The sequence below is a fragment of the Balaenoptera musculus genome, chromosome 9, assembly GCF_009873245.2.
Source record: "Balaenoptera musculus isolate JJ_BM4_2016_0621 chromosome 9, mBalMus1.pri.v3, whole genome shotgun sequence".
In the NCBI taxonomy this organism is placed as follows: Eukaryota; Metazoa; Chordata; class Mammalia; order Artiodactyla; family Balaenopteridae; genus Balaenoptera; species Balaenoptera musculus.
In genome coordinates, this window is record NC_045793.1 from 37,425,455 (window position 1) to 37,437,573 (window position 12,119).

General features: G+C 33.3%; 1 protein-coding gene across 1 annotated transcript in view; it reads left to right on the forward strand.

The window, feature by feature from the left end:
• BMT2 (base methyltransferase of 25S rRNA 2 homolog) overlaps positions 1–12,119 on the forward strand; it is an 89,444-nt gene that overhangs the window by 58,590 nt on the left and 18,735 nt on the right. The gene's annotated exons all lie outside the window — the stretch shown is intronic.

The following is a 12,119-nucleotide window of genomic DNA, read 5'->3' on the forward strand; positions in this document are numbered from 1 at the left end:
ACTGCAGAAATACAAAGCATCCTAAGAGACTACTACAAGCAACTGTATGCCAATAAAATGGACAACCTGGAAGAAATGGACAAATTCTTAGAAAGGTATAACCTTCCAAGACTGAACCAGGAAGAAACAGAAAATATGAACAGGCCAATCACAAGCAATGAAATTGAAACTGTGATTAAAAATCTTCCAACAAACAAAAGTCCAGGACCAGATGGCTTCACAGGTGAATTCTATTAAACATTTAGAGAAGAGCTAACACCTATCCTTCTCAAACTCTTCCAAAAAATTGCAGAGGAAGGAACACTCCCAAACTCATTCTATGAGGCCACCATCACCCTGATACCAAAACCAGACAAAGACACTACAAAGAAAGAAAATTACAGACCGATATCACTGATGAATATAGATGCAAAAATCCTCAACAAAATACTAGCAAACAGAATCCAACAACACATTAAAAGGATCATACACTACGATCAAGTGGGATTTATCCCAGGGATGCAAGGATTCTTCAATATATGCAAATCAATCAATGTGATACACCACATTAACAAATTTAAGAAGAAAAACCATATGGTCATCTCAATAGATGCAGAAAAAGCTTTTGACAAAATTCAATACCCATTTATGATAAAAACTCTCCAGAAAGTGGGCATAGAGGGAACCTACCTCAACATAATAAAGGCCATATATGACAAACCCACAGCAAACATCATTCTCAATGGTGAAAAACTGAAAGCATTTCCTCTAAGATCAGGAACGAGACAAGGACGTCCACTCTCACCACTATTATTCAACATAGTTCTGGAAGTCTTAGCCACGGCAATCAGAGAAGAAAAAGAAATAAAAGGAATACAAATTGGAAAAGAAGAAGTAAAACTGTCACTGTTTGCGGATGACATGATATTATACATAGAGAATCCTAAAACTGCCACCAGAAAACTGCTAGAGCTAATTAATGAGTATGGTAAAGTTGCAGGATACAAAATTAACGCACAGAAATCTCTTGCATTCCTATACACTAATGATGAAAAATCTGAAAGAGAAATTATGGAAACACTCCCATTTACCATTGCAACAAAAAGAATAAAATACCTAGGAATAAACCTACCTAGGGAGACAAAAGACCTGTATGCAGAAAACTATAAGACACTGATGAGAGAAATTAAAGATGATACCAACAGATGGAGAGATATACCATGTTCTTAGATTGGAAGAATCAACATTGTGAAAATGACTATACTACCCAAAGCAATCTACAGATTCAATGCAATCCCTATCAAATTACCAATGGCATTTTTTTACGGAACTAGAACAAATCATCTTAAAATTTGTATGGAGACACAAAAGACCCCGAATAGCCAAAGCAGTGTTGAGGGAAAAAAACGGAGCTGGAGGAATCAGACTCCCTGACTTCAGACTATACTACAAAGCTACAGTAATCAAGACAATATGGTACTGGCACAAAAACAGAAACATAGATCAATGGAACAAGATAGAAAGCCCAGAGATAAACCCACGCACCTATGGTCAACTAATCTATGACAAAGGAGGCAAAGATATACAATGGAGAAAAGACAGTCTCTTCAATAAGTGGTGCTGGGAAAACTGGACAGCTACATGTAAAAGAATGAAATTAGAATACTCCCTAACAGCATACACAAAAATAAACTCAAAATGGATTCGAGACCTAAATGTAAGACTGGACACTAAAAAACTCTTAGAGGAAAACATAGGAAGAACACTCTTTGACATAAATCACAGCAAGATCTTTTTTGATCCACCTCCTAGAGTAATGGAAATAAAAACAAAAATAAACAAATGGGACCTAATGAAACTTCAAAGCTTTTGCACAGCAAAGGAAACCATAAACAAGACGAAAAGACAACCCTCAGAATGGGAGAAAATATTTGCAAACGAATCAACGGACAAAGGATTAATCTCCAAAATATATAAACAGCTCATTCAGCTCAATATTAAAGAAACAAACACCCCAATCCAAAAATGGGCAGAAGACCTAAATAGACATTTCTCCAAAGAAGACATACAGATGGCCACGAAGCACATGAAAAGATGCTCAACATCACTAATTATTAGAGAAATGCAAATCAAAACTACAATGAGGTATCACCTCACACCAGTTAGAATGGGCATCATCAGAAAATCTACAAACAACAAATGCTGGAGAGGGTGTGGAGAAAAGGGAACCCTCTTGCACTGTTGGTGGGAATGTAAATTGATACAGCCACTATGGAGAACAATATGGAGGTTCCTTAAAAAACTAAAAATAGAATTACCATATGACCCAGCAATCCCACTACTGGGCATATACGCAGAGAAAACCGTAATTCAAAAAGACACATGCACCCGAATGTTCATTGCAACACTATTTACAATAGCCAGGTCATGGAAGCAACCTAAATGCCCATCAACAGACGAATGGATAAAGAAGTTGTGGTACATATATACAATGGAATATTACTCAGCCATAAAAGGGAACGAAATTGAGTCATTTGTTGAGAAGTGGATGGATCTAGAGACTGTCATACAGAGTGAAGTAAGTCAGAAAGAGAAAAACAAATATCGTATATTAATGCATGTATGTGGAACCTAGAAAAATGGTACAGATGAGCCAGTTTGCAGGGCAGAGGTTGAGACACAGATGTAGAGAATGGACATATGGACACCAAGGGGGGAAAACTGCGGTGGGGTGGGGATGGTGGTGTGCTGAATTGGGCGATTGGGATTGACATGTATACACTGATGTATATAAAATTGATGCCTAGTAAGAACCTGCAGTATAAAAAAACAAACAAAACAACTAATACTAAACTTTCATTGGGTTATTTGTATGGAAATATGTTAATATAAATGTTTCAGACATTACATGAAATTTCTAAAAATCTTATATGTTCTGGTATAATGTTGTAAGTCATAATCCTAGTTATTACCTTAAAATGTATATCTCAGAAATAACTAATTTTCTTGTCAACTGCCTTGTTATGAACTTTCATCAAATTTTTAACTGTGGTCATTTTTAAGTCTTTTGTCATTTACAGACAGTTCTGTGTGTACTCTGATGCTTTTGCAAATATGTTCCTATAAAAGGGTTTCATCTTTAAGAAATTCATGGAAAAGACTCTGACAAGTACAGGTTTCTGGTAACTGACTGTACTGCTGAACTGAATGAATAAGCATTTTCAGAACTCTAATGAAAAACTGATGAACTCATAAAAGTGCTAACAAAAGATCAAGATGAAAAAAAAAATTAATTACATGGGACTGAGTGAACTGATGAGGATGAGTATAATTTTTGTGACTTTCTGTCTGAATTAAAAAAAAAAAATCCAACAAGGACTCAGAGGCAAAGAATATACAAATAAATTTTCACTGCAAAGTAAAGGAGCTGTTACAGTGGAGGATTACTGGACTGAATGTCAATATTATGACATAGTATGAGTGTGTTTCATGTATGGTAATTGCAATCATTGTTGCTTTTGTTGTGGTCATCCATGTACAATGCTTGGTGTCAGTCTATTTATCTCTTGTAAAAATAAAATACAGTGTGTGTGTGTGAAAAAAAAAAACAAACTTTAAACCCTGAATTTATTTGGTTGAAAGTGGTCCGGCACTGGTGGTATCCCAGATTGCCTGACAGAGCAAAAATGAATACTTCTGCTCAAAGAAACTTCGTAAATAATTTTTGAAGAAAAACAGCTCACAGTAAGAAGTAATTATGAAGCATGTATGGAAACAAGGAACCATGATCTAAAATCAGCAGGCATCAAGAATAGATATTTAACGGCCTCAGACACTAGAATTATGAGTCACTGTTTATAAAATAATATTTTAAAAATAAAAGAATGCTTGAAAGTTTCTGCAGGGACTAGAAACTTTAAAGAACCTACAAGCCATTTGGAAAGCCAAAATTAAAAAGAAAACTTCTAGAGATAAAAAATAAAATAATTAAAATAACTCAGTGTATGACATGAATTAAAGAGGAAATTATTGAACTGAGTGAGACAGAGTAAATGAAATTATCCAGAATGCCACATACGGACAAGAAAAAAAAATAATAAATTAAAATGGTTAAAGACATAGAAGATAAAATAGGTTTAACTTCTTAATGGAGTTGCAGAAGGAGAGGAAAGAATGGGAGAGAGAAATCTCTTACTAAAAGAAATTCTGGAGATGTATTTCAAGCAGAAAGAAAATGATCCCAGATGGAAAGACTGAAGTGAAAGAAAGAATGAACAACAACAACAACAACCAAAAAAGGTAAATATGGACAAACATTTATAAAACAGAATACACAGAATGACTAACATAACCACACAACAGAATTGTGGTCTCAAGCATTTGTATGATTTGAGAGAAGGCTAAGATTATTCAATAGTTAAGTATACATTTTTCTAAAAGAACAAACTATAAATTTTGAAATCCGTAAAATCAAACAATATGGAATTATTAAAATTTAAAAGGAAAATTCTAAAACCAATTCTCAACCTTGGCTTACACAATACATTCACTTGGGGAGCTTTTAAAAACCCTAATGCCCAGGCTCCATCCTAAACCAATTAAATCAGAGTCTTTAAGTAATTTTGAAGCTCCCAGGGTGATTCTACGGAAAGCAAGGAGCAGAGGAAAAGAAACAGAGAACAGATAGAGCAGATAGAAGGTGCAAGGTAAGATACTATATATAAATCAAAATATGTTAGTAAATCACTTTAAAAGTAAATGATCTAAATACTCTAGTTAAAAGAAAATTTTTATTGTCATAAAAATCCAGTTTATGTTGCTTATGAGAGACATATCCAAAATATAAGATGGTAGAATAAATATAATTTCTAGAGATAAAGTATATTTCTCATAATAATAAAAGGTGTGATTTAACAGAAGAATATGTGTTTAATTTGTATGTGCCTAATAGTATAGCTTCAATATACATAAAGCAAAAATTGACAGACCTACAGTTGTTTTGAGGAGGTTTGTTTTTTTTTCCCCCAGCATTAAAGTTTGATAAGTTTCAAAACTCTGAGATTTTAAGGGTAGTACAACCAATACCCTCATTTATGTTTGTTACCAAGATTCATTAGCAGTTAATATTTTGCTACATTTACTCCATAAATCTATGTGTGTATATATAGACACATTTTTCTTTTTGTTTCTTTTCTGAACCATTTGAGTTACTTCAGCCTTAAATACGTTATCATGTATCACCAAAGATTGAGGACATTTTCCTAGTAACCACAATATAGTTGTCATCACATTCAGGAAATTTAACATTGATACAGTTACATGTTTACATAGTTCACATTTGAATTTTCCAGATTGTTCTAATAATGTTCTTTATAACTGTGGGTTGGTAGTTTGATCCAAGAGCCAATCAAATATTATATATTGTATTTAGTTGAATATCTCTTAGGCTTGATTAATCTAGAAAATTCCCCATGATTAGATCCATGTTAAACATTTTTGATAGGTATAGATGATACTGTGTTCTCAGTATATCACTAAGAGGGCATATGTCAGTTTGTCCCATTATCATTCATGTTAAGTTTCATCACTTGACTAAATTGGTATCCACCAGATTTCTTCACTGTAAAGGTACCTTTAATCTCTAATCTGTTGGGTTATACGTGAAGACCGAGACAATTTCCTCTTCCTTGACAATTTTCACTGTAACTTTAACATGGTCTTGCCTGAATCAAGTTTTGTTTTGGTTTTTTTTTTTTTACTATAATAGTTGGAAAATGGTGATTTTTCTATTTCTAGCTCGCTTACACATTCATTGGTTGGTATTCTTCTATAAAGGAGAACTTTCCCTTTTCCTCCTCTTTTTTAAAGTTCTGTACACTGATAGATTTTTTTAAAAATTCAGTGTGTTATAATTCATTCCTATCATTATTATGATGCTGAAATCATCTCACATTAGGCCAGTGGAAACTCCTGTAAGCTAGCTCCTTTGACCTTTTGATATATTCCTATTAGTTTTTGAGCGTTACCTTACTTTCTTGTACAACAAGATAGTCGAAGCTCACCTTGTACTTTCCCTGCTTCAACCCTGGAATAAGCCTTCTGTAAGAAGTGCAGGTTACTTTTAGCAAGGGACCAAATTCTGGCATTAGGTATCCTCACTGCTACTGGGGTGTCATTGCATCTACACCCTTTCATATGAAACCTCTAATTCTAGTCTATCACCGAAGGATTCTTTCTCTCCTTTCCCTCATTCTGAATTTGTATCTCCAAGCAACTTTAGTTTATTTCCCTATTTGCTCAGCCCTTCAGTACACACAAAATAATTTTTAAATGGCTGCACTAGTACCACAACAACAACATACTAAGTAAAATTCAGGATTTCTTTGCAGTTTTTTGTCCTTACAATTTCACCCATTGAGATTATTATAATCAGAATACTGTGTTCAGAGTTATTGAATTTCAGTAACTATCATTTCAAATCAATTTATAGAGATCTTTATCTGCTTCTTTAAAAAAAAGTTGGAAGATTTTTAACACACCTTCTCAATAACAGAGAGCAAGCATTCACAGTGAGTAAGACTGTTGAGGATTTGAACAACATAATTAACAATCTAATAGCCATATATAGAATAGTGTACCCCAAAACTACAAAGTAATATTTATTTCAACCATACAGGTAACATTTATAAAAATGTTTCTTAAAAATTAATAAATTTTAAAAATTATATTAAATATTTAAAATATTATTTAATTTATAAAAATTTATAAGTCAAATGTTAGTAAGATTCAAAGGGTTGAATTATGTAGACAATGCTATTAAGCTAAAAATTGGTACCAAACGGCAATAAGGAAATACCCAAAGGTTTAGAAATTAGTAAATAACCTTCCAAAAAAAAAAAAATCCATGAAATGAAAATTTATAATAAAAATTAGAAAATATTTTCAACTAAATAATAATGATACTTTTTGTGAAGAAATTTTTTGTCAAAAAATGTTACAAATATGCTTTTTATTAAAACTTGTGGATATAACTAAAGCATCACTTAAAGGAAAATTTATAGCTTAAATGCATATATTATAAAGAAAAGCTGAAACTAGTGAACTAAGAATATGTCTCAAGAAATTAAAGATAACTCAGCAAATAAGGCCCTCTCCCCCTCCAAAAAAAATGAAAAAGAAATAGTAAAGAGCAGGAAGATAGAAAAAGTCAGAGATAAAAGTTGGAATTTTGTAATAATATTAAAGAAATTAAATCAGTGGTTAAAAATCTCAGAAATAAAACTCCAGGCCTAAATGGCTTTACCAGCAAGTTCTAGTAAACATTTAAGGAAAAATGAATTCTGTTCTTACACATACTCTTTAAAAATAGAATGAAAGGAATTATCCCACACTCATCTTAAGAGTCTAGCATAACCTTGATATTAAAACCCATCATGGACAGTACTAGCACAGAAAATTATAGTCTGGTCTCACTTATCAACATAGATGCAAAAATCCATACACACACACACACACACACACACACACACACACACACACAGTTTATCCTAATTATTCAAAAATTCCACATCTGCAAATTCACTACTCACTAAAATTCAACTCCAAGGTCAGTACTCATGGCAGTTTCAGACTCATTTGTGGGCATGCTGAGGGTGGCGAAAAATTTGTCATCTGACACACACCTTCCCAGCTGAAGTCAAACAATGCAAGCTCTGCCTTATTGTTTCAGCTCTCAAGTATAAAAATGCCCCTTTTTCAGTCTATTTAATATCACATTTTTTGTGCTTTATTGATTTTACTTTTATTTTTAAAATTTTATTTTCGGCTGCATTGGGTCTTCATTGCTGCACACGGGCTTCCTTTAGTTTTGGCAAACGGGGACTACTCTTCCTTGCGATGCGCGGGCTTCTCATTGCGGTGGCTTCTCTTGTTGCAGAGCACGGGCTTTAGACGGGCTGGCTTCAGTAGTTGTGGCTCGTGGGCTCTAGAGCGCAGGCTCAGTAGTTGTGGCACATGGGCTTAGTTGCTCTGCGGCATGTGGGATCTTCCCAGACCAGGGCTTGAACCTGTGTCCCCTGCATTGGCAGGCGGATTCTTAACCACTGCGCCACCAGGGAAGCCCTATTTTGCTTTAAAAATGGCCCCTAAGCATAATGTTAAAGTTCTATCTTGAGCCTATCTAAGCACAGGAATGCTGTATTATGCCTTAACAGAGAAAATAGTGTATTAGATATGCTTCCCTTAGACATGAGTTGTAATGGTGTTGGCTGTGAGTTCAGTGTTGATGCATCATAATACATATTAAATAAGGTAACTTTAAACAGAAATACACATAAATCCAAGTTATGTGTTGCTCTGGTGTTGAAAGTATTGTAACCAGAGGCCTAGTCTTGTATTTCCCTTAGGAGCATGGTTCGGTGTTTGTGGTGACTTTATAGACCAGACCCATCACAAATAGAACCAACTATATATACATATATAAAACAAATCCTTTAAATTATGAAGAGAATAATTTATCAAAACCAAATTAGATTCTTCCCAATAAGGCAAGATTGATTTAATGCTACAGAATTAATGAGTGTACTTAAACAGATTTAATCACATAAACAGATTAAAGAAAAGTCATATCTCAGTAGCTGAGTGCATTTGATAAAATCCAACATAGATTTGTGTGAAATTTTTTTTTAAAAGGAACTAGCAAAATATAAAAGTAGCTTCATCAGCTTTGTCAAGGATTCTATATAAAACCTACAACAGTCATTATATTTAATGGTGAGTTATACATTAATGGTGAACATTATACTTAATGTTCCCTCTGAGACTGGAAACAAAATAGTACCTGCTTGTATTAGTCCTGTTTAATATTGTGTTAGAAGTCCTGGGCAAAGCAGTGAGGCAAAAAATAGATGGATGGGTGGGTGCATGGATAGATAAGAAAGAAGAAATAATATTATTTTTCACAGATTATGTAACTACATACCTAGACTAGAATACCCAAAATAATATACAGATAAGCAGTTGAGATAACAGGAATTTAGTAATGATGCTGGATACAAATCATTGTACAAAAATGAATTGCATTTCTGTAACCAACAAAGAAAAATTAAATTTTAAAAAATAACAAGGTCTATCCATAGGGGAAAAGCAATAACAGCACCAAAAAATATGAGTTAACAAGAAGTATAAATCCAACAAAATATACATGGGACCTTTTAAGAGAAATTGTTAAAGCTATTGAGAGACAATGAGGAACTAAATAGATGGAGAACTATGCCATGTCCATGGATTAAAAGAGTCCATATTGTAAAGACGTTAATTCTCCCAAATGAACTTTGGACTCAGTGCCACTCTAATCAAAATCACAATGGGATGTGTTGTATAAAGGTACTATCACACAGCAATGTACATGAATTAACTACAGAAACACAAATGACACTCACAAACTTAAATGAAAGAAGAAAGTCACAAAAGCAAATGTGTAGTGTAAAACTAAACTATGTTATTCAGAAGACATTCAGTCATAGGTAGCAAGACTATAAAAGGAAATCAAGGGAATGATTATCACTAAAAACAAGATAGTGGTTACCATTACAGAAAGGGGTAGGAGATGTCGTCAGGGAGGATCCTGTTTCTATGGTGCAGGCAATGTGTTATTTCTTGACCTGGGTGATAATTACTTGGATGTTCTGTTCACTTTGTGATAGTCTTTAAACTAAATATATGTTTGATGCAAAAAAAATTACAGAGCTCAACCAAAGAATTTGAAATGGATTAAGTGTATTACTGAGAGTTAATGTTATTAAGTTAATCCATGATATTAAGTTATTGGTAATTATATTTTAAAGTTGAATTAAGTTGAATGATTTGGAATACTCCATCCAGGTAGAAAGGTTAATTTCTAAGAAGCACTTTTTTAAAGACTATCAGAAACTTTTTGTTACCCAATTTACTAGAGTCTACCAGTATAGAATTTAGTGTGAGTCAAATTCTGCTTTTACTATGTTCAGGAAGATCATTAGTGGACAAACCACAAAAGATTTTGTATATAACATGATATTAATAGCTAACAATGATATCTACCGCTTTTTGAGCGTTTACCATGTACCACATACTAGGGCAAGAATTATAAACGCATTATCTCATTTAATCCTAGAAACGACTCTTAAGTGTGGGTACCATTGTTGTCCCCATATCACACAGGTAAAGGACAGAATCAGGTTTTGATTTTAGTCTCTCTGATTCCAGAACTCTTGTTCTTAACCATAGCCCCACATAAGGATTAGAATGGCAATCTAGTAGTGTACTTAGTGTTACATATTTTTATAGATTCATTTATTCAAACTGGTTATGATTTGAGTATTCAAATTTGTTAATTCAGCAGTAAATGTCAGCTATATGCCAGGCATTTCAAGGTACCTATCTACTGGATCTTTTGCTCTGTTTAGCAAGTTGGAACCTATACCACAGTAGTTTGCTGGCCTCCTTCTTCCTTAGAGCTAGTGTATTGTGATATTTCAAGTATCGCTAAACTTAATTCAACTTTACAGATGATTATTTGTTATACACATCACCCAAACTACATAATAATCTGCTTCCTGATTTGGCTGCAGTACAGAAAATTACCTTTTGAGCCCTAGGATCAGCTCTTGTTGCTGAGGGAGTTTCTAGCTATTCCTTTTATTTCCTTATATATACCCTTATGTTATACCCTCATAACCCCTTCTTTGGATGAGTTCTTAAATAAAATTTTGTTGACAGAAATCTTTTAATTGGTTCATATTGTTTTTATGGTACTATAAAATGCCATGTACTGTATTAAACAGGTTCTGTATACAGTTTATTTATAATCAAATGGTGATTATGGTCATTTCTGTAAAATGTTAGGACATCAGGCTCTTGGTAAAAAATGTAACCCCTATTTACTGCATTCCTTTTATGAAAAAAAAAACTTTATATTATTTTATTTTGACTTAACAGTGCCTTTTCCAGGAGCTTAACTACAGTCTGTAGTTTAACACCTCTCTAATGGACACTATGGCAGTATGCTAGCTGAGGTATAAGGAACAGAAGCTGGGCAGATTTTCTCTGCCCTATAGGCTTTAAAGAACCAAGATTCTGTTTTTACCCAGTTATTTCACTATATTTCTTTCCTTTATGTTTGCAGTATCTACTCATAATTTTTTTCAGCAAAATTGTCTTAATATCAATAAAATGGCATATGTCTTAAGTTGGTTTTTATTATTGCTTTACTGTCTGGACACTAGGACTATAGGCTTCAGACCAACAAAAATCCACTGTTTTCCTTCATCCTTATTTGCTGCTATGTAGATCCATATTATCAATAGTTGCATTTGACTAACTTTAGTGGTCATGTCCGGTTTTGTTTACCTTCTTTTTTCCTACTACTTTTGGACACAAGGAACGCTCCTGCACAAAATAAAATTTTTCATAACTTAAGAAATACTATTCTATCATTGCTTTGCTCTTTGGTCCTTTTAAATCATTGAGACAAATTAAAGTTAAGTCCAAAGACATCATTATATTGACTACTGAGAATTAATCTGTGAATGGATTCTTTCATCTACAAAGACAGTTTTCAAAGTATGGTCTGGGGATCTGAGACCCTTCTAGGGTCTCTGTGGGGGGAAAATTATTTTCATAATAATACTAAAATATTGTTTGCCTTTTCTACTCTCATCCTCTCTTGAGTGTAGGGTTGAGTTTTCTAGAAACTTCATGGCATGTGATGTTGCAACAGCTTGAATGCAAAGCAGACATGCGAATCCATCTGTCTTCTATTAAGCCAGACATTAGAGAGACTTGAAAAAATGTAAAACAGTAACTCACTTTTACTATCTTTCTAATCTAGATTTTCATTAGAAAGTATAATTTACATTAGCATATACTATAGTGTTATTGTTTTATAAATGAATTGATGTTTTTAAACCATTCAGTTTTAATTTCAAATATGGTATTATTGATAGAACCTACATAAACAAAAGAGCTTTTAGGCTTCAGTAATTTTTAAACATGTAAAGGGATCATGAGACCAAAAAGAGAGCCAATAATCTATATGATCTTTTTTATTCTCAAATTTTTGAATTTTTCTTATATTTTATTTCATCTTATAAAAGGCATAC